Below are 20,553 nucleotides of genomic sequence, written 5' to 3'. Positions count from 1 at the left end.
CACCTTGTGCTCCAGACAGAGAGAAGCTCCTTATTCACTAGGTCTGCCTGATCATTTTTTGACCACATGTTTTTTACACATTTTTTAAAAACTTTTTCTTCCTGTCTCATTTACCTAGAAAACCTGCCTTTTTTTTTTTTTTTTCTAATCCTCACCAGAGGATATTTTCCCATTATTTTTAGGTAGAGAAGAAGGGAGGGAAGGAGAGAGTGAGAGAGGAACATTGATGTGACAGACATACATTGATTGGTTGCCTCCTGTACAACCCTAACCAGGGCATCGAACTTGCAACCCAGGTACGTGCCCTTGACCAGGAATCAAACCCGAGACCCTTTGGTTCTCAGGCCAATGCTCTGACCACTGAGTCAAACTGGCCAGGGTGAAAAATCTGCCATTTTTTTAAGCTCATACTTTCCCTTTTCTTTGAATCTTTTCTCAAGTAGCAAGAACCAGTCACTAAAAATATATGTTTCTAGATCACTATTTTTCTGTTTATATCATAGGACTTACTGCATTGCATTGCAGTTATTAATGCTGTATTCTGTTTGGTCTTTGAATTCTTTAAGGGAAAATAATGTCTCTTCATGTTTATATACCTACTACTAGCACCATGCTTGACACATGGGAAACATTCAGTATTGTAGCATGGATCAATGAACATCATAAATAGGCATGAGCAACAGATCATGTAATTATTTTCTAAAAGCAACACTCAAGGGCTATTTGAATAAAACTAAGGGGAAGCTCTGAAAGAATTGATTATGAAATGAAACATCTTATAGTTAATGTGGCAGTGCGAATACAGTTCAAAGATTTGACATTCCGTGTGAGGAAGGCCTTCCACCTCCCCTTAGGTGGCGCACACAGGTGAATAGTGTGCCATCTCTGTTTTCAAGAGATTATAATCTGAAAAAAAAAAAAAAAAAAAAAGAGATTATAATCTGTAAGGAAAAACTCATGTGCACAGTTTGGTGGAAAGGGGACTACAAAAGCTATGATAGATGAGTATACTGGATGCCAGCATCATACAAAGAGAGTTGATGAGTACTTCATGCAGTTAAATAATGCTTCCTAGAGGAAGTAATTAAATCAAATAAAAATGTAATATTTTTGAGGAAAAAAGGCAAATATTTATGCTAGGAATTGTAAAATATAAAATGGATAATCCATTAAGTGAAGCATTGGTTTTTGTGTTCCTCTTGAAAGCCAGTTGAATATGTGTCATATTCATGGGCAGTTGTATATATTCAAAAGCTGTATTCTGTGGTGTGTCCCACAGGGTTTTATTAAGCAACCTTATTGAGTTTGTAACTGGCCAGAGGAGAAATTGAAATATTTCATTACAAACTTTGATCCAGTTATGGTGGGAAGAGATAAAAGCATGGAGTCAGGTGAAATGGTAGAGCTCCCACTGGGCCTGGCATCATTTCATAGGAAGTTTAGACCTTGTTCTTACTCCCAGATTCCCTAGGAGTGTGATCAAAGGCATTTAGGTCTCAAAGGCCAAGGAATTTGGAACCGACAGTCACCTCAGAGAACAGATTCTGAAAAGTCTGTGGGGACATTATCAGAATACCAGTTAATTATTGTTGTAAATTAAACAAATATTTCTGATGACAATCACTAAAATTTATACAGATAATTAATTCAATAATTTTACTCTGTAATTATTTTATTTTTAATTTTTTTCTTTATTGATTTTTAGAGAGAGGAGAAAGGGAGAGGAAGAGATAAAAACATAGATGAGAGAGAATATCCATTGGCCACCTCCTGCATGCCCCCCCCCCCCACTGGGGATTTAGCCCACAATCTGGACATGAGCCCTGACTAGGAATCAAACCCGCGATCTCTTTGTACATGGGACAATGCTCAACCAGTGAGCCACACGGGCTGGGCTACTCTGTGATTATTTAGTCCCATTGAAGAGCCATTAATTTATATGCTAAAATATTATTTTAATAGTTATTTGTTGGAATTTTGATACACAATGAGGATAAGATGTTCATATGCATTTGATATTAACGTTTTTTTTTTTTTCCACAGGAAGATACATCCGCTTGAGGAAAAATGTAATCATTATACATAACGAAAATCAGATGTTTTCCAACCTTACTCTATCTGCATAGGCGACTTCCCCAAATGTATTAGTCTTCTTTGTTAGGAGTATCTTAGCTGTTCTTAGGTTTTCAAACAGTTATATTAATTTTATAATCAGCTGTCAAAGTGTCTTTAAAACTATGTAAGATTTTTATTGAAATTGTAACCAATCTATAGATTAAAGAGAGTTGACGAACAGAGTACATATCTCTGTTTCAATAAGGTTTTAGATCTGTCTACAGAAAGGTCTTATAAAATCTTTATTAAATTTATTCCTTGGCATCTATTTTTATAGTTGTTATTGTTATTAATCTTTATGGTATCTTGACCTACTTCATGCCTACCCTAGAAAAGCCTACCCAAGAATTTTCTCAGCATCATTATTTTTAATGCAAAAATGATTGGAGGAAAGTATTTTGATGAGAGAAAGTATAAGTAAGTTGTGCTCTGTCTATCAAGTGGAATATTGAACATAGATTAAATTGAGTGAAAATTTTATATACAGCAATACAAATGAATCTTAAAAACACAATGCTGTTGGAAAAGAAATTTCAGAGGGATACATGTAATATATAATTTTTATAAACTCAGAAATAAGAAAATTGACTTCATTAGTTATATATATCTTACAAATATTTTTATATGCATAAAATATTAGATGCTTTCTTTAAGTAAGAGGAATAGCTCAATAACTTTTAAAAATGGTTAAGAATTCACAAATAAATAACAGATCACTAAGAATTACTGTAAATCCTTTTACTACAAACTTGTAATCCTCTTATGAGAGGCCTATGAGCAACAAATCCTTGGAAAGAGGCTTTTATGAGCTTTGTGTGCAACCTTAGACATAACAAGAAATGTTTTTTTTTTTAATAAATTGAATCAATTCTGTGATTGAAAATACGATACTCTTTGAAATAAAATATAGCAGTATATTATTAGAATATCAGTATTATAATATTACTTTCTTTACAAATACTATTGCAAAGTTTTTTTTACAAAACTATTATCTTTTAAATGAGGTCTACTCTGACTATTCTATTTATTACTACAAACTTCTCTCACCATCCCCTAACCCTGATCTTCTTTTTCTTTATTCTTATCTATGGCATTGAACATATTTGACCATACCGTGTACTTTACTCACATTATTTATTATTTAATATTGGTTTCTTTTCATTAGAAGGCAATATGGGAGTTAGCCCCTCTGTATGGCCCCCTATGTTCCACTTCTCCTGGTATTTGTAGTACTCGCCCACTTTGAATCATGGATACCTATATGGCAAATAGCACACTGTAGAAATGGTTTTGTATGGCTCCTGCGACTAGGTCATAATAAATATATCAGTTTCTACCTTGCCTGCTTGTCCTCTCTTGAATCATTTACTCTATGGAAAGCCATCTGTCATGTCATGGAAATACTCAAACAGCCTTGTGGAAAGGGACACGTGGGGATATATTGAGGCTTCCTGCCAACAACCAGAAACAACTTGCCAGTCATGTGAGTGATCCTAAGAAGTAGATTTTCCAACCCCATCATGCCTTCAAATGCATCCATAGCCCCCATTTTTAGCACAACCTCATGCAAGACACTTAACCAGAATCACCCAGTTAAGTTACCCCAGAGTATTTGAGTCAAAGAAACTGTGAGAGATAAGAAATGCTTATTTTTTTAAGCCAAGAAATTATGATTTAAAAATAAAGTCATAACAGAAGGATGTACAATCCACATTAGGTGTGCACCTAAAAGACCCAGCTGGGTTGATCAGGGAGGCTGTGCCACTGGACTCCATGGACAACTACAAGAATAGGCCACTCTATGAAGCCTAGGAGACATAGCAACTCTACCTAATACATAAAACAAACACAGGGAAGCAGCCAAAATGAGAAGACAAAGAAACATGTGCCAAATGAAAGAACAGAACAAAATTCCAGAAAAAGAACTAGACAAAATGGAGATAAGCAATCAATCAGATGCAGAGTTCAAAACACTTGTTATCAGGATGCTCAAGGAGCTTAGTGAGAACTTCAAGAAACTTAAGGAGAATTCCAAGGAACTTAGAACAACAATAACATTAAAAAAGTAAAAAATAAAGGATGCACTAACTGAAATAAAGAGTAATTTATAGGGAACCAATAGTAGAGTAGGTGAAGCCAAGAAGAAAACCATTGATTTGGAATAAAAGAAAGCAAAAAACAACCAATCAGAACAGTAAAAAGAAGATAAAATCCAAAAAAAAAAAAAAAAAATGAGGACAGTGTAAGGAGCCTCTGGGACCACTTCAAGTGTACCAACATTTGCATCATGGGGGTGCCAGAAGGAGAAGAGAAAGAGAAAGAAATTGAAAACCTATTTGAAAAAATAATGACAGAAAACTTCCCTAACTTGGTGAAGGAAACAGGCATACAAGTCCAGGAAGCACAGAGAGTCCCAAACAAGATGAGCCCAAATAGGTCCCCACCAAGACACATCATCATCAAAATGCCAAAGGTTAAAGACAAATAGAGAATCTTTAAAGCAGCAAGAGGAAAGCAGTAAGTTACCTACAGATGTGCTCCCATAAGACTGTCAGCTGATATTTCAAAAGAAACTTTACAGGCCAGAAAGGAGTGGCACGAGATATTCAAAGTGATAAAAAGCAATGACCTACAACAAAGATTATTCTGTCCTGTAAAGCTATCATTTAGAATAGATGGACATAGAAAGAGTTTCCCAGACAAGAAAAAGCTAAAGGAGTTCACAACCACCAAACCAGTATTACATGAAATGTTGAAGGGTCTTTTTGAAGAAGAACAAAAATATGAACAATAAAATGTCAATAAATAGATATATACAACAATGGAATCTACAAACAAAATAAGCAAGCAGAACAGAAGCAAACTCAAAGATGCAGAGAACTTTTTGTTGTTTGCCAAATGAGAGGGGGCTGTGGGGATGGGTAAAAAAGATGAAGGAATTAAGAAGTACAAATTAGTTGTTAGACTGATGAACCTCAAAGGCAAGGGGGAGGGAGGGTGGGAAGAGATAAATCAAAGAACTTCTATGCATATGTGCATAACTAATGGATACAGAAGATAGTGTGGGGAAGGCAGGAGGGGGGGTTTGGGGAGGAGGGGGTCATGGGGAAGAAAAGAGGGGGACATCTGTAATACATTCAATAATAAATATAAATTAAAAAAATAAAATACAGTAATAAATAAATAAAAATAAAGTCATAAATGTAAATATAAAATCCTGTGTTAAAACTTTGGAAAGAGCCCAGCCAGTGTGGCTCAGTGGATTGAATGTCGTCCCATGGCCTGAGAGCTCCTGGTTCAATTCCTGGTCAGGGCACATGCCTGGGTTGTGGGCTCAGTCCCCAGTGCGGGGCGTGCAGGAAGCAGCTGATGGATGTTTCTCACTCATATCAATGTTTCTATCTCTCCTTCTCCCTTCCTCACTCTCTCTCTCTCTAAAAAAAAAAGAAAATTCAGAAAGATATAAAATGGTAATTCAACCAAAGAATAGAACATTGTTTTCAATGCCTCAGCTTAACCCAAAAGTAGAAAATATGTTATCTTTTCTTTCTTTATTGACTTTAGAGAGAGGAAGGGAGAGAGAGAGAGAGAAACATTGATGAGAAAAAACATTAATTGGCCATCTCTTGCATGCCCCTACTGGTGCCCTGACTGGGAATCACTGGCAACCTCTTGGTGCACCAGTCGATTCTCAACCACTAAAATAAATCCCAATATGATTCGTAAGGAACAAAGACATTTTAAGAGAATTATACAGACAGAAACACTGCTAGCTTGATCTGAAAGGGACAGAGACAGTGCAGAATAAAAACAGGAATTTGGATCCTTGGTCATTTTACCTACAGAAAACAAACTGATAAAATCATTCAGCTGCAAACACAGGCTACACTTTCTGATGAAAAAAGAAAAAAAAAAAATGTCTGGAAGGGCAGAATTAAGGGGCCAGAGTTCAGAGAGCAAAGAATCATGGGGAGTTGTGACCTGGTAACATGTGCCTTGTGGGAATTTAGTCATTGGGGACCAGTGACTCCTACAAGCTTTCCATTTTTTAAAATTTTCTTCAATGGGGCAATTTATAAAGGTATCCTTTGCCTATCCTAAACATTGTATGTTGGGAGTGTGGTGCACAGATAATTTGTCTTAGTTCATGGTCTTCATACTGAAAGCTCAGAACTGGATCCGAGGAGCCTCATTTGCACCTGGACTTGATTTATATGGTAAGATTTAGGACTTTGACGCGACGTGAAATGAGATTTTTGAGGGCCTTGGGATGAAATGACTGCTCTGTTCTGGTAGGCATGCCTTGTGGAATTCCCACCCACACTGAATCATGGCTGGTCTGTGTAATCAATGGCTTGTGTAATGTAAGGAAGTAATTTTGTTTTGTTTGCCAATTTTAATCTTGGAAGAATGCTTGGAAGAGTTCCTGGTACATGGACATTTAATAGATATTTATTGAGAATCAATAATATTGATTTATATATTTGGTTCATTATGAATTATTTTGAAATATTTTATATATTTTTTACTCTGTGTATGCTATCTATGAATTTCAGCCATTGCCTTTGACTTTGATGGTGGTAAGAGAGCTATAAAGTGAGGAGACCAAGAAAGAGGTGTCTTGGGGAGGTAACAATTTGTCTCCATAACACCAGCACAGCTTACTTTCTCATATATGATTGTGTTTTCTGTGTTTAGTTACAACTGTCTATCTAACTCCTATCACTTACTGCAACATTGGAGGTTTCTTTCTTGAATTACCTTACTTGACTATGTGGTACTGAAATATAGACTTTTTAATATGTGAGTGCATTGTGGAACAGCTGCTGCTCCTGGTAGCTAACTATTGAGCATTTATCAGGTGCCATGTATTATCACATTTGGTCCTTGAAATCCTGTAATCGAGTACTATTCACTCCATACTGAGAAATGGAGGAAAATGAGGATAATGGGACATAAAGAAGTTTAAGAGATTGTACTGGCTATTGTCGAAAACAGAATCTCAACTAAGGCAATTAGACTCCAAAAACTATGTTCAGTGAATATCAATTCACTGTGCTATCCGTCCTTGGATTTCAAGCCTAATACCCTGATTTTAGATGGTCAGCCTTTCAGTGCAATGAAACCAGGAAAGATCTTTGAGGCTTACATGCCTACTTATGTTCTGAAGATATAATTGGCTTTACACTCTTTGGTATGTCCTGAAGAAGAAAATTTGACTTTTAAATAGAACACCTGCTAATATTTTACCAAAAAAAAAAAAAAGTTGTACTTATTTCTATTACATATAGTTAATGACAAAAAGTAATCCTCATTGTCCAATTAGCCATGGGTAAATTTCTCATTTTGTACCCATAAAAAATAAGAAAATAAATATCAGAAGAGTTTAACTTTTATATATATATATACACTGTGTTTTTGGATAGTAATTTTAATAATGTTGTCGTGATCAGAATCAAGGCCAAATCAAGCCTTTGCTACAATATTTTGGGGTACAGGAATAGAATTTATAAAATCCTTTACCAACAAAAGGTTTTTACAAATCCCAGCCAACAAAAATGTGACTTACTATACAAATTAACTAATAAAACATCAATATGAATCTTTATTTTTAGATGGTTGGTTGTCTAATATTATGAGCACCTTCATTAATTTAGCTTATAGCTCTGGACTTGGGAGGTAGTGTGGGTTTTTTTTTGAGAAAAATTATTGAGGCAGAATCATCAGATTTCATCTATGAACATTCTATGAAAACATAGATATATTTACTAAGTTAAGCTTTAATACCTGGCAAAGCAGAAACAAACACATTTTTAATGACATACACAAAAGAGGTTTAATTTCTTTCCGATGTTTCATGTCCTACAGAGGCCTCTGGGATTGTGGGGAGCTGTGATAGACAGACTCACTTAGTGACTCAGGTTGGTGGAGAATAGCTTTTGGTGGATGTGCCATTTTTTTTTGGACCATGGTTCTGAAGCTATCATAGAAGGGAAGAAGGACTCAGGATTCAAGAGTTATACTAGTGTTTACCTGCTTGACCTTGTTAGAGATCATGGCCCTAGTTAAATGCACAGGAACTACAGAGACACAAGCATATTTCCTACTGAATATCTGAATCTACTACTCTCGTTTTCTGCTGTCTGTGTCTAATCTTTTTGTTAAACTCGTCTAGTCAGGTTTTAACTTTTGATTTGTGTTATATTCTGCAATTTTCATTTGACTTTTTTATAGATTTCGATTTGCTACTTAAAATTTCTATATTTTAATTTATTTTATCCATTTGTCTTTTATATTCTTGGGCATATCAATCATATTCATCTTAAAGGTCTTAAGACATAGTGCTAATATCTGGATCACCAGTGGGTGTGCACACATTGTTTATTTTCTTTTTTGGTCTAAGTAATTAAAAAAATTTTTAAATTGATTTTAGAGAGAGAGAAGAAGGAAGAAGGAGAGAGATAGAAATATCTATGAGAGAGAACATCGACTGACATGCCCCTCCCGTGGGGATTTGGCCCACAACCTGGGCATGTGCCCTGACCGAGAATCGAACCAGTGACCTCTTGGTACATGGGTCAGTGCTCAACCAGTGAGCCACACTGACGGGGCTGGTCTAAGTAATTTTTAAATTTAATACTAGATGTTAAACAAAAGATAATACTCTGCCTCTGCTGGGTAGAGATGGTCTTAGTGTGTGCAGCCACTGCTGCATGGCAACTCTGAAGAAATTTGTCTAATTCATGTTCACACCTGTCTTTACAGACTTTTCAAACGGGCATCTCTTGTATTTTGTGTGGGGTAGGAACCAAACTTCAACTTGAGTCTCATGAATTGTTTTCTTTTCTGATGGTTTTTCTTTCAGGTTTTTAGCCTGCTGATCCATGATGCTGCAGTTTTGGCCATACAAGCCATGTACCTGAGGCTCCCTAAATCTCTGCTTACAGTATAGCAGCTGCCCACTACCTTTCACTGGATTTTTCTGTCAGTGCAAAGAATCATTAAAAGATCCCAAATAAAAGTAGCTTGCAGAAAAAAAAAGTAGCTGTAGAAACTAGCGCACTTTTTCAATATTATTATGTTGCTAGAGTCTTAGCCCTTCTGTTTTTCTTGCCTCAGACGTTTCTTGCTACCATCAGGCCAATAAATATGATCTTTTTTTTTCTGTTTTGCCTTTTAAGTTGTTCTGGTTAGGAACACTAATCTGCTGCTCAGTTATTCCATCACTTCCCAAAACAAAAAATTTAGGGAAATATATGGAATATTTGATATGCATTAGCTATTTCTGACACAGTCCAATACATTTTCCTTTTTCTCACATATGGGAGACAACTCCTCTTCAAGCGAGACAACCCAATGTTCCAAGTTACTGAATCAAATTCGAATCGGTAATCTCTGAGACATGCAATTGCATTATGAATCATCTTGAGCTGGAGATGTATGAACTAAAAAGACAAGTTACCTCCTCAGTGTCTGCCTCAGAGCGCAAACACGGAACTGGAGCAAGGTGACTGTGATGAGCAATCCCACCGGGAGAAAGGAAGGCCAGCCACACACAGTAGTCACCAGTCGGTAAGCAATCCTGGAATTCCACTGGACAAACATTTTACCTCCTCCTGCACTGAGCTGGCAGAGGTTCCTTGATTAAGTTTTTTATTCTCTGGAAGACTTCTTGGTGTCTATTGTTCTACCTATTCTTTGGCTTTGCCTTTTGGGATGTCCCATTTTTTCTACTGTTCTTGGCTCATGTGAAATAGACATTTGAAACCATGTCTAGTGAAACGCTTTCTGAATTAATTTTTCCATACATTTGAGAGCCCACAGTATTTTCTTGTTTGTTTGTTTAAGTCTAGAACAATCCAAGGTGTTTTATAGTCTAAGCTTATGATACGCATTCCTTTGAAAAGGTGATAAGCTTCTGTTATTTGCTTCTAGTCAGTTTTATGAATGGTGATTCTAGAGTCTGCTTTACCGTTTTGTGTTCTTGTTCCATGTATCTCTGGCAGCATATTGGAAACTATCTTGGGAATCTCTGGAACATACGTATCAGTCACACTTGTAATTTGATCTTCTTCCTATTTCATTTTGTACAATAGAAAAGGTATACCGCCTTTGTCTTTCAAAGCCTATTTTAATCCATTCTCTTACTGTCAGAATCTGAAAGCTATAAGTTTTTCCAATCATGGAAGGCCGCAATTTTTTTTCTTTTAAGTTATTATTATTTTTTAATTTTTATAGATTTTTAGGGAGAGAGGAATGGAGAGGGAGAGAGAGAAAAAGAAAAAACATTGATGTGAGAGCAGAACATCAATTAGCTGCCTCCTGCACGACCCATATCAGGGATTAGCCCTCATCCTGGGCATGTGTCCTGACCGGGAATTGAACCAGCAACCTTTTGGTGCATGGGATGATGCCCAACCAACTGAATGAAAACTGGCTAATTATTCCTGTGCCAGTAACGTTCCAGTAATATAATGTCAAACACAGCCAACAGCAAATACTATACATTCTTTCCCTGGAACTACAGTCGGTTTGTGCACTGGCCCCATACACTAAGGGCAAGGAGAGACTGAAGAGTAAGGCAGACCATTCCAAGTTGTGGGTGACAGGTTTAATAAGCATGGGGACTTACTTATGAGGCTTGTCTTGGGTGACTGCAATACAAGTAGATTTCTGCACTTGCCTGCCAGAATCTTAAAAGTTTATATAGGGACCTTAAAATGTTCAGTCACATATCCTGTTGAGATGGTCTCAACACCACATTGTTCTCTCAAGGCGGTGTTCTTGAAAATGGCCCCCACTGTGAGGATGGTGGGCAGAACATGTATTCCAAGGACAGGAGAGGCTGTTAAGAGCCTACAATTGCTCAGGTTCAGCTCACACGTCAACCAGCAGATATAACCTCTCGAGGACCTCCTCTAACAACTATGATGAGTTACTTCTTTTCCAAGGCAAGCTGGTAGGAGAAGTCACTCTACAAGTCAGGTTGTTTTTGGAGCCACAGTTAGCTAGGTTGCTACAGGAGGAGGGGAGAGAAATGGAGGAGCTACACTGATCTTGAGGGCTCAGCTGAGAAGAAATGTACCACTTTCACTCACAGGCCTTTGACTAGAACTAGCCACAAGGCTGCAAGCTTAGTGCAAGGGAGTCTGAAAAAGTAGAGAAGCACATAAAATAATAAGTGTGTAGATGAGATAAAACATTAGGTCATCCTTGCTCCAATTTTTTTATGGATCTGTGCTTAACAGTCATCTACGCTTTAAGTTTCCGAATAGAAAATATCTTTAGAATATACTGAGATTGGTTTGAAATGTAGCCTTGGTCTCTTTATGTTTGTTCAACATGGAAAACCTCTAGCTGGCATTTAGACAAGACATCTAGGACATTCTTAAATTCTTTTGGTCCCCAGGGTGAGTATTTCTTCCAGCTGCACAGTATTACTAGCTGCATATAAATTGGTATCAGTTTGTGAGAGAAATCCTTAAGCTGTTTTTGCTTTATCATGTTAAAAAAAATAGAACCTTTTAAAGATGAGTGAAATAACTCCCAAGACAACCTGTCATTAGAAATGCTTACGGTACAGACAGAGAGCCCTGATTACTTTGTGGGGGTTGTAATTGTCCTTGTTCCTCAGCTTAACACTCTACTCCTCCCCACCCAGACACAGACATCTTATCTTTTATTACCCCAGATGCCTGAAAATTTTATTTCTTAAAAGACATGGAGTGAAAAGCATCCCAAGGGTGTTTTATTAATATAAAAGCAAAATCCATAAGTAGTGGCGACTGTGAACCAGAATGTTAGGTTTTAAGTTCTACAATACTCTGCAACAATATTTTTCAATCACCTTACAAGTTCTTGAGACGCTTTTACATCCAAATCCTCCATTGTTGAACCAAATGATCTTTTTCTCACCTGTCTAGGGAAATAGTTAGCTTTCCTGCAATACTCTAGATATTAGGGGAGCCTGGGAAACCCACTGCTTGACTTGGCGAGGGACTTTCCTTTTCCCTCAGGGGCACAGCACTTTTATGAAAACACCAGATCTTGTTCCTACTCTTAGAAATTATTCGACTGGTTTACAATCAGCTGCTCCTGAAAGCCAGAGGCTTACCTGGCAGACCCAGGCCTCTGTCTGTGGTTGAAACTCTGACCCATTGTGGTCAGCAAGAATGTACAATAGTGTGAAACCAAAGCATTGCCCGAAAACCAGTTCCGTGCAGGCGGTGGGGGCGCAGGAGCTCTTTGTCTATGAATAGAACAGCTTTGCTGTTGCCTCACTGGAGCAGTCGGGAAGGACACACGGACACAGCCAACACAGTGTCTCCGGGAAAATTCTGCATCAAGACATAGAAATTGTGCACAATGAGTAAATAACTGCGAAGGTTAGAGGGAAGATGAGAATTTTAGCAATAAACTCCTGCCAGTTGCAGAGGCAGACTGTTCTGCAGTTGGTTACAAATGCCTTGGCTAAAAGGAGTAACCATTTCCAACAAGGACAGCTCTGGCAAGAGGAGGGAGGGATGTAGGAATAGCAGTTGAATGGGAGAAATTATCCCTGTTTGGATCCTCTACTAAATCCTGCCAGAGGTTTGGCCAGCACAGGTTTAAAACAACTTGAATATGAATGCTTTTATGTGGCACTAACACTTCTGGTTTATTGTCACTTTCTATAGTCATGTGTTTACCCCATGTATACATTTATGTTGCCTGCATGGTCCCTGTGTGCATTTTAATTTGAGCTAAAAAATGTATTTTTATGTGTTCCTAGAGGGGAGAAATAGAATGCTTATATCAAAGCACCACTGATACACTTTGTAGTTTGTTCTTTGTAATTATACTTAGATTATTATATGAATAGTTAACAGTGTATGATTCTTATTACATAGGCATTTGAAATACTTGCTTCTGCTGTTTTACAAAGTGTCCGATTGAAACCTCCTTCAGACATTGGATACACACACACACACACACACACACACACACACACACACACAGATTAGGTAGATCTCAATGATCATGGCGGTTGAAATACCTTCAAATAATGTTCAATCACAAAAGGGCATTTCCACTGTCACTGTGCACCTTCGTTCTGCTTCAGGTAACGTTGCCCACTGTTCTCTCCTCTGCGTTCCCCCATTCTTTTCAGAGTCCAGCTTCTGCCCTGAGTTGACTGTCACCAGCAAGTTTTCTATTTATCATCAGAACCGAAGCCATTTCTCCCAAATCTAATGACCACCCCATCCTCTCAACAGGGTGAGCATTTGCTCCTCAAAGAATAACTTACTCAGGGCTAACAACTTATTCCAATTTTTTATTCACTAATTATATTATGAATCACTGAACATGTCTTTGTGAAGTGCCTCTTAACAGGATCTATACATACATTCACATTCACAAACAAATATACATAAATATGTGTATACATATAAATTTATACACATAAAGACACACACATGAGTGTATGTTTAACCCCCCACCCCGCGCCAGAAGCACCCATTATAGGGAAAGGTAATTGATAAGAACCTATGTTCCAGGTGTTTTATCTAGTTAACTCTCATCACAATTCTGTCAGTTAGGTATTATTTTTTAAAAATAGTTTTATAATTGAAGAACCTGAGATTGAAACAGGCTCAGTGCTTTTCCAGGTCACCCAAGTAATGAACAGCAGAGCTAGGACCTAAATGTCTAAGTCTATGACATCTTCGTTTCACTAACCTGTTTCAGGTTGACCTCTGCAACACTGGCTAAGATGGTTCAGATTTGCCCTGGCTGGTTTGGCTTAGTGGTTAGAGAGCATCGGCCTGAGGACCAAAGGGTCTCGGGTTTGATTCCCAGTCAAGGGCACGTACCTGGGTTGCATGTTTGATCTCCAGCTCCCCAGCCCCAGTTGGGTCTTGGAGGATGCAACCAATCAATGTGTCTCTCTCATGTTGATGTTTCTTTCTCCCTCTCTCCCTTCCATTCTATCTAACATCAATGGAAAAACATCCTTGGGCAAGAATTAACAACAACAACAAAAAAGATGGTTCAGGTTTTACTTCACATCAGAAAAACAGAAAACCATCTATTTCATTACAAATGTGTGTATTTTTTATTACCTAAACAAAATTTGTTCTAATTTGTTGTTGTTGTTATTAATGCAAACAGAAGAGCATTAAGATGTTTTGGATAATTTCTGCTTAATTTTAATAGGCAATGAAGTCAGAATCCACCTCTGCAGAAGAAGAGAAATGATTTTACATGAAGGTGTGCATCGAAAGTCATTTGGAGTAGCAAATCCTTGTCATTTCTCTGAAACCCATCTTGTCAATCACTAGCTGTCAAGAGCGTTCATTCTATCGCTTTTATTGAGGGTAACAAAGCTTGTTTGATGGAAACACTTTTTCTCTTGAGGAACAGAGTTGTCTTCTTTGTCCCTATAAACAAGTGAAAGATACTTGTTATCTGTTATCTTGGCAAAGTATTGAAATATCTTAAGTGAAATAACACAGAAAAAACTTTTAATGATTTTGAATTTTGCAGTTAAGAAGATAATTCCTGTGGAGTCATTCTGCTAATTTCCTTTAGGAGATTAGATTTTAAAAAATCTAAAATAGAAGTAGAATTGTTAATTTACATTAGCTTCCTTTACTTATTTTTAAAATTGAATATGTTAAAAATTCACAATATTTGTGCCCTGGTTCTGTTGATTGATATACATGCAATATATAAATTAGGTAAAAGTTTGTTGTAATATAATCTAATTATATCATTGATTTGTTTTTTATCCTCTGTGCCAAGACATGAAAGTGAAGAACAGAGAACACTGTCAAACACAGGAGCGTGATCTTTTCTGAGTTTCACATTGGGAAAGAATAGATTTCCACAATGTCACACTTATTACTTATCTTCACCTGGTAATAATTCTATACTTAATACTAATGCAAAATTTAATATTAATACTCAATAATAGATTAATATGGGAGAATAAGTATTTATCTTCACTTAATAATGAGGATGAAATAAACACATTTTCCTTAAAGTGTGAAGAAAGTTTGTTTCTACTAGATTCCTGAAAAAAAAAAAAAAAAACTTTAAAAGCTGTACTTCAGTAAAAACAGAAATAAATCTAAAAGCAGGAAGAAAGTGATGAACAACAAAAATTGTAAATGTGGTTACATATTTCTAAATACATATTTTTGTTCAAAAATAAGAATGTTGTAAAATTTGGGAAATAAAAACGAGAGAGAACTAAATTGTTCAAATAGAACTAAATTGGTTGAACAGGCAAATTTGGAATTAAAGCCTTTGTGTGGCCAAGAAGAAACTTGGGATTTTCATTAACTTTGGACTTTTAGTGAAATATATCAAGTCAAGAAATTACTAAAAACAAAAAGAGGTAGCATATAGCATTTTTATTATTAAAGTAAAAAAGGGAGTGGTAAAAGAATTAAATAATCCAAAACTAAGCATAGAAAAAAGGAGCATAAGTAAAAAACTTGTGATAAAGGCAATATCAAATATATTACTAATGACAATAAATGCAAATGGATTAAATATTCTATCTATAAAAAGAATCTCAGATTGGATATTTTAAAATCCAGCTATATGCTGTTTCAAGAAGACAAATATAAAACATAAATGTTAATGGCAGAGAAAGGCAGAATGTATAACAGTAAAAAAAAATCTGCTTAGGAAACATTAACAAAAGTAAATGTAGCAGATTAATATCAGACAAAATATACTTTAATTAGAAAAAATTTTTAAGACTAAATAAAAGATTGAATTCAGCAGGACTATAAACCACTTATGAGCCCAGATGTACTTAATATAGCCTCAAAATATAGAAAGCAAAAATCAACAGAACTACTATGGGGACCTGATAAATCCACTGAGTAAGAGATTTTAAAACACATTTATCAGTCATTGATAGAGTGATAAGGTAATGATAAATTAGGATATCATATATTTAATTTTTGTTTTGCTTTTTCTTCAGATAATTTATTCCTTCAGTCTTTACCCAGTACCTCCTCAGAAGTGTCATCCACCGTATCTAAAGAGTCTTCTTTCTCCATTCCCATCATTCTTTATTCTCTAGCTCAGCTTAATTTGTTTTTATATCATTTTTATTAAGTAAACATATGCCAAATATTTATTCATGTGTGGCCTTTTTTGCTTTACTCTTTATATGCCAAATGCCTGGAACACAGCCTGGCACATTGTAGGCATTTGATACCTATTTGTTGAATAAACAAATAAACTCAGAGTCTTGGTAATGTTGTTCTCTTTGTGGGTAAGCTGGGTAAGCTCTTTCCTTTTCCTCCAACTTGTCTTCTTCGCATTTGGGTTTCAGATTCCTCAAGAAATGTTTTCTTGTCCCCATCGCCTCGGTTAGCGCCCTCCATGGCATGCTGCTGTTGAACCTCGTAATGCAGATCTGTAAATTTACTCAACAAATAGTCTGACCCTCGTTCTAGGCCCCGCAGATGGAGTAGTGAACACAACAGACGGAGCCTCCGCTCTTGTGAAGTTTATATTCCAGCGGGGTGGCGGAGGAGAGCAGACAAGAGGGCAGTGAACAAGTACATGGTGCTTCAAATAATTCTAAGTAGTGCGAGAAAACATGAGGCAGGGAGATGAGAGAGCGGAGGAAATAGTAGGGGTGATTCTTTCACAAAGAGGCCCAGGGAAAGCCTCACACCCTAGCTGGTTTGAAGGACAATCTGTAAGTAAATGAGGGATTGGCCCCGAGGATAACGGGAAAGTGCCCCAGTCAGAGGAAACCGTGTTAAGTGCCTTGAGACAATAATGCCCTACAGGTGTTGCAGAAACCGAGGAGCCCAGAGTGCTGGAGCCGAGTAAACACAGAAAAGGGTAGTAAAAAGCGAAGTCAAAGAGAGGCTTGTTCTTTGACAAGTGATGCCTTTTTTGTTTTTACAGTTACCACTGGGATGGGCAGGGCGAAGAGGAAAGGGGCAGGGTGCGGAATCTAGGCCGATGGTCCTAGGCACGCCAGGTCCTGGAGGTGCAGTTTCAGAAACAGCCACGGGGTGGCGCCAGGCTGCTCAGGCCACTGCAGGGAGTGCGGTTCACGCTGGAAGCCGCGAGTCTCAGTGATGCCAGGGTTCTCCCGGAGGAGCCCTCCCCAGGGCTGGTGGGCACAGCAATCCCCTTGCAGAAACTTCAGAAGGGTTTCGCTCCAGTGCAGGGATCCCAGCCTCAGGGTCCTGGGTCTGGCACCGGTGGTACTCCTCTGTTCCAGGTGCAATTCTGAGGTCACAGACTGGAGACTGGGACCAGCCCTGCCAACTCAGCACCTAGCAACTTTTCGTGCTGCTGGAGGGCCCTGGAGTCAGACCACCACACAGAAACTCTAGGTACCTGGCAGCCCCAAGTTGTGCTGCTGAGAGTCATCGCGGCCGCCTGCTGAAGATGGAGGTGTTCGTGGAGGCGAGCGCAGCATGCCAGGTAGGCCCTGCGCTCACCGACTGGCCGAGGCTGAGGCCTGCTGTTGGAAGGACTAGGACTTTTACTCTAAGATGCTACAGCCACAGGAGGGATTTCAGTCTGAACAGGCTCTCTCGGCTGTGTTGGTCGTGGAGGGTCCAAGACAGACAGGGAGATTAGTTAGAAAGTAATTAAAATAATCAGATCAGAGATGATGGTGTTTGGGATCCAAGTAGTAGCAGGAAAAAGATTGGCAAGTGGTCGAATTCCGGAGATACAGTTGGAAGTCTTAGCCAGCAGGGTTTTATGAAAGATGCATGCTTATAGAGAGAAATCGAGCAGCAGATGATGAACCGGTATCTGAAAAGGTGGACCTTCACTTTACTGCGATTGGGGAGACCACAGAGGAGCATAAGGGGAAGGGGTTAGTCTCGGAGGAACATAGATCTTGGACGTGTTGAGATATCTGTTAGAAACCCAAAGGAAGAATTTCAGTAGGCAGCTGTATATAAAATTCTAGAACCCAAGGAAAAGTCGAGGATGGAGCTATAATAGGGGAATTAACAAATAGATGCTATTTAAAGCCATCTGGAGGATGAAATTTTGGGTGACTCTGCTCTGGGTAATTCCGACATTTAAAGACTGAGAAGGTGTGGAAGCACCAGCCAGGGAGGAAAACCTAAAAAGAGTGGTGATCAGAAGCTGAGTCAATGAGTGTTTTGAGAAGACAGTAAGGGTTATCTGTGTGAAATGCTAATAGGCAAGGTAACGTGTTGTCTGGGATTGTCCATTGCATCTGGCTGTGTGGAGGCCCCTGGTGGCCCTAACACAGTAGAAATAGCAGGTAAAAACTTCACTGGAGTAGGTTCAACAGAAGATGGGCACAGATATCCTAAGGGCAGCATGAACAACTTGTTCAGTAACTTTTGCTTTCAAAGGGGAGCAGAGACGTAGTATAATAGCTGGAGGGAGATACATACGCTACTCACCATAACTGAAACACCTGATTCTGTAAGAATGACAAGAACTACACCCTGTGGTGACAACAATTTCCATCTTGTTGGCTGCTTTTTTCCTAGTACAATGCTTAACCCAAAGCAGATGCACAATGACATATTTTTGAACAAATAAATACCATTTCAGTTAAAATGATAACCCTCTCTGAGCTGGACCTTGAAATCACTCTCCATGGTCCCCAAACGAGTCCTTCCAGACCACTGTGAATGTCACCTTCAGTGGGCGATGATGTGGATAGAAACTATTTATTATTCTGTTTTGCTTTGTATTCACCCCTGCACATTCCTTAGAACCCTTCAAAGAGTGGGTGTCCTGCCGAAATAGAAACTAATGGCTGAAAATAGCATTAACCTCCTTTATCACAGTGGATTTTGAATTTTCTACAATTGCCAGTGCTTACCAGGAGTTTTCAAGCAAGATGGAAACAGAGTGAAACTGCGCAACACTTTCCTGTGGCAGAAGTTGGAGTGTTATCAACAGTGGGTAAGGAATAGAAGGGGCGTGCTCAAAACCATGTCCGGCTACAGAGCTATATTTTTTGTCTATTGCTCACACCTGTGGGGTTTAGCTCCTCTTTTGAATCAGCCGAAACAGGTTTGAGAGTTACCAGGAGTAAATGAGAGAAATAAAAGCAAAAATTGGAAGATGGAGGTGAAAACTAGCTGCAGTGTGAATGGGAGGATGAGGCCGAGCAGACTCTGCATTGACCCAAAGAGGATGCAGAGGTAAAAACTGGAGCTGCCTGGTGCTGCTAACATCTCCCATAGAGGAAACAGCGCCACGCAGTCCAGAGCGGGGCCCAGGTGCAGGCTTCTAATGTGTGCTTTCTGCAGTGGCAAAAAGGGCTCATTTATTATAAAAGAAAATGTGCCTTTCCAAATAGCCACAGTGTGATGACAAAATCTGAGACACAGGTAAGAAGATTTGAAAGATGAATTACTGTCTTTTCGGTGACCAACCAAAATGTTCTTTAAGTGACAGTGATTGAGATGAAGAGGCTGTGGAGCTGGGCACAAACAAGGGCAAGAACCAAATCACCCTGTGGATGGTTGTCCACATGACAGAGTGGAATCCACCTGCACATGTGTTCTCAGCCCCCACTATGGGAGTGATAGCAGTTTCATTTCTTCAGAAACAAGTATTATTAAAATAGAGTATAAAAAATAGGTCGTTAAGTGTATGTTGAAGGAATGATTCATATTCTTGCATTTCACACTCACTGATGGTGCTGCCGTTAATGGATGCATATAAGTGTGGATAACTGGACAGTGTGTAACCAATATTTCTTTAAAGATAGCACGCAAACTGCATACTGTGAATGAATATGTAATAGTATGAAATGTTCAGCGTCTGCCCTAGCCTTCTTTGAACGATCTCATTACTGGCATAGTAATTGGGATTTCTTATAGAAATGATGAAAAATTTAGGGATTTCAGGCTGGAAAAATATTTTTGTTGTATGGAACATGTCATAGAGGGATATGTTTCTTTTAATTTTTAAAAATATGTTTTTATTAATTTTAGAGAGAGATGAAGGGCAATGAAGAGATAGAAACATTGATGAGAGAGAAACACATCGATTGGTTGCCTCCCGCATGACCTAAACCAGGGCCGATGATTAAACCTGCAACCCAGGTGTGTGCCCTTGACCGAAGTTGAACCCTTGATCCTTTGGTCCAAAGGCTGATGCTCTAACTGCTGAGCCAAACCAGCCAGGGCCTAATGGGATTTTTTGAAATGGGATTTGATGGGCATGAAGAGAAATAGGTGCTATAAAGTCATACCCTGAATCCAAACACTAGGGAAGAGAATATAACCTTCCCATATGGAGTAAGGGCAATCATTCATTTCACTTCACTTTTCACTGTGTAGGGCTCCAGTCTTAACTGGGTGAAATGTCTACAGAGACCTGTTTGGTAGGGACTCCGGTTCTCTTCTGCCACATTAAGTGTCTGGTTCCTGAGGGAGACATCTATCTTCTTGGCTTCAGAGA

At 38.3% G+C, this 20,553-nt stretch overlaps 1 pseudogene; it reads right to left on the bottom strand.

Annotated features, from left to right (window-relative positions):
- The window catches only part of LOC118620707, a 68,591-nt pseudogene extending 52,419 nt beyond the window's left edge, over positions 1-16,172 (bottom strand).
- Positions 16,173-20,553: the final 4,381 nt, after the last annotated feature.

The sequence above is a fragment of the Molossus molossus genome, unplaced genomic scaffold, assembly GCF_014108415.1.
Source record: "Molossus molossus isolate mMolMol1 unplaced genomic scaffold, mMolMol1.p scaffold_m16_p_8, whole genome shotgun sequence".
Taxonomy (NCBI): Eukaryota; Metazoa; Chordata; class Mammalia; order Chiroptera; family Molossidae; genus Molossus; species Molossus molossus.
This window is presented reverse-complemented; position numbering and strand designations above follow the sequence as displayed.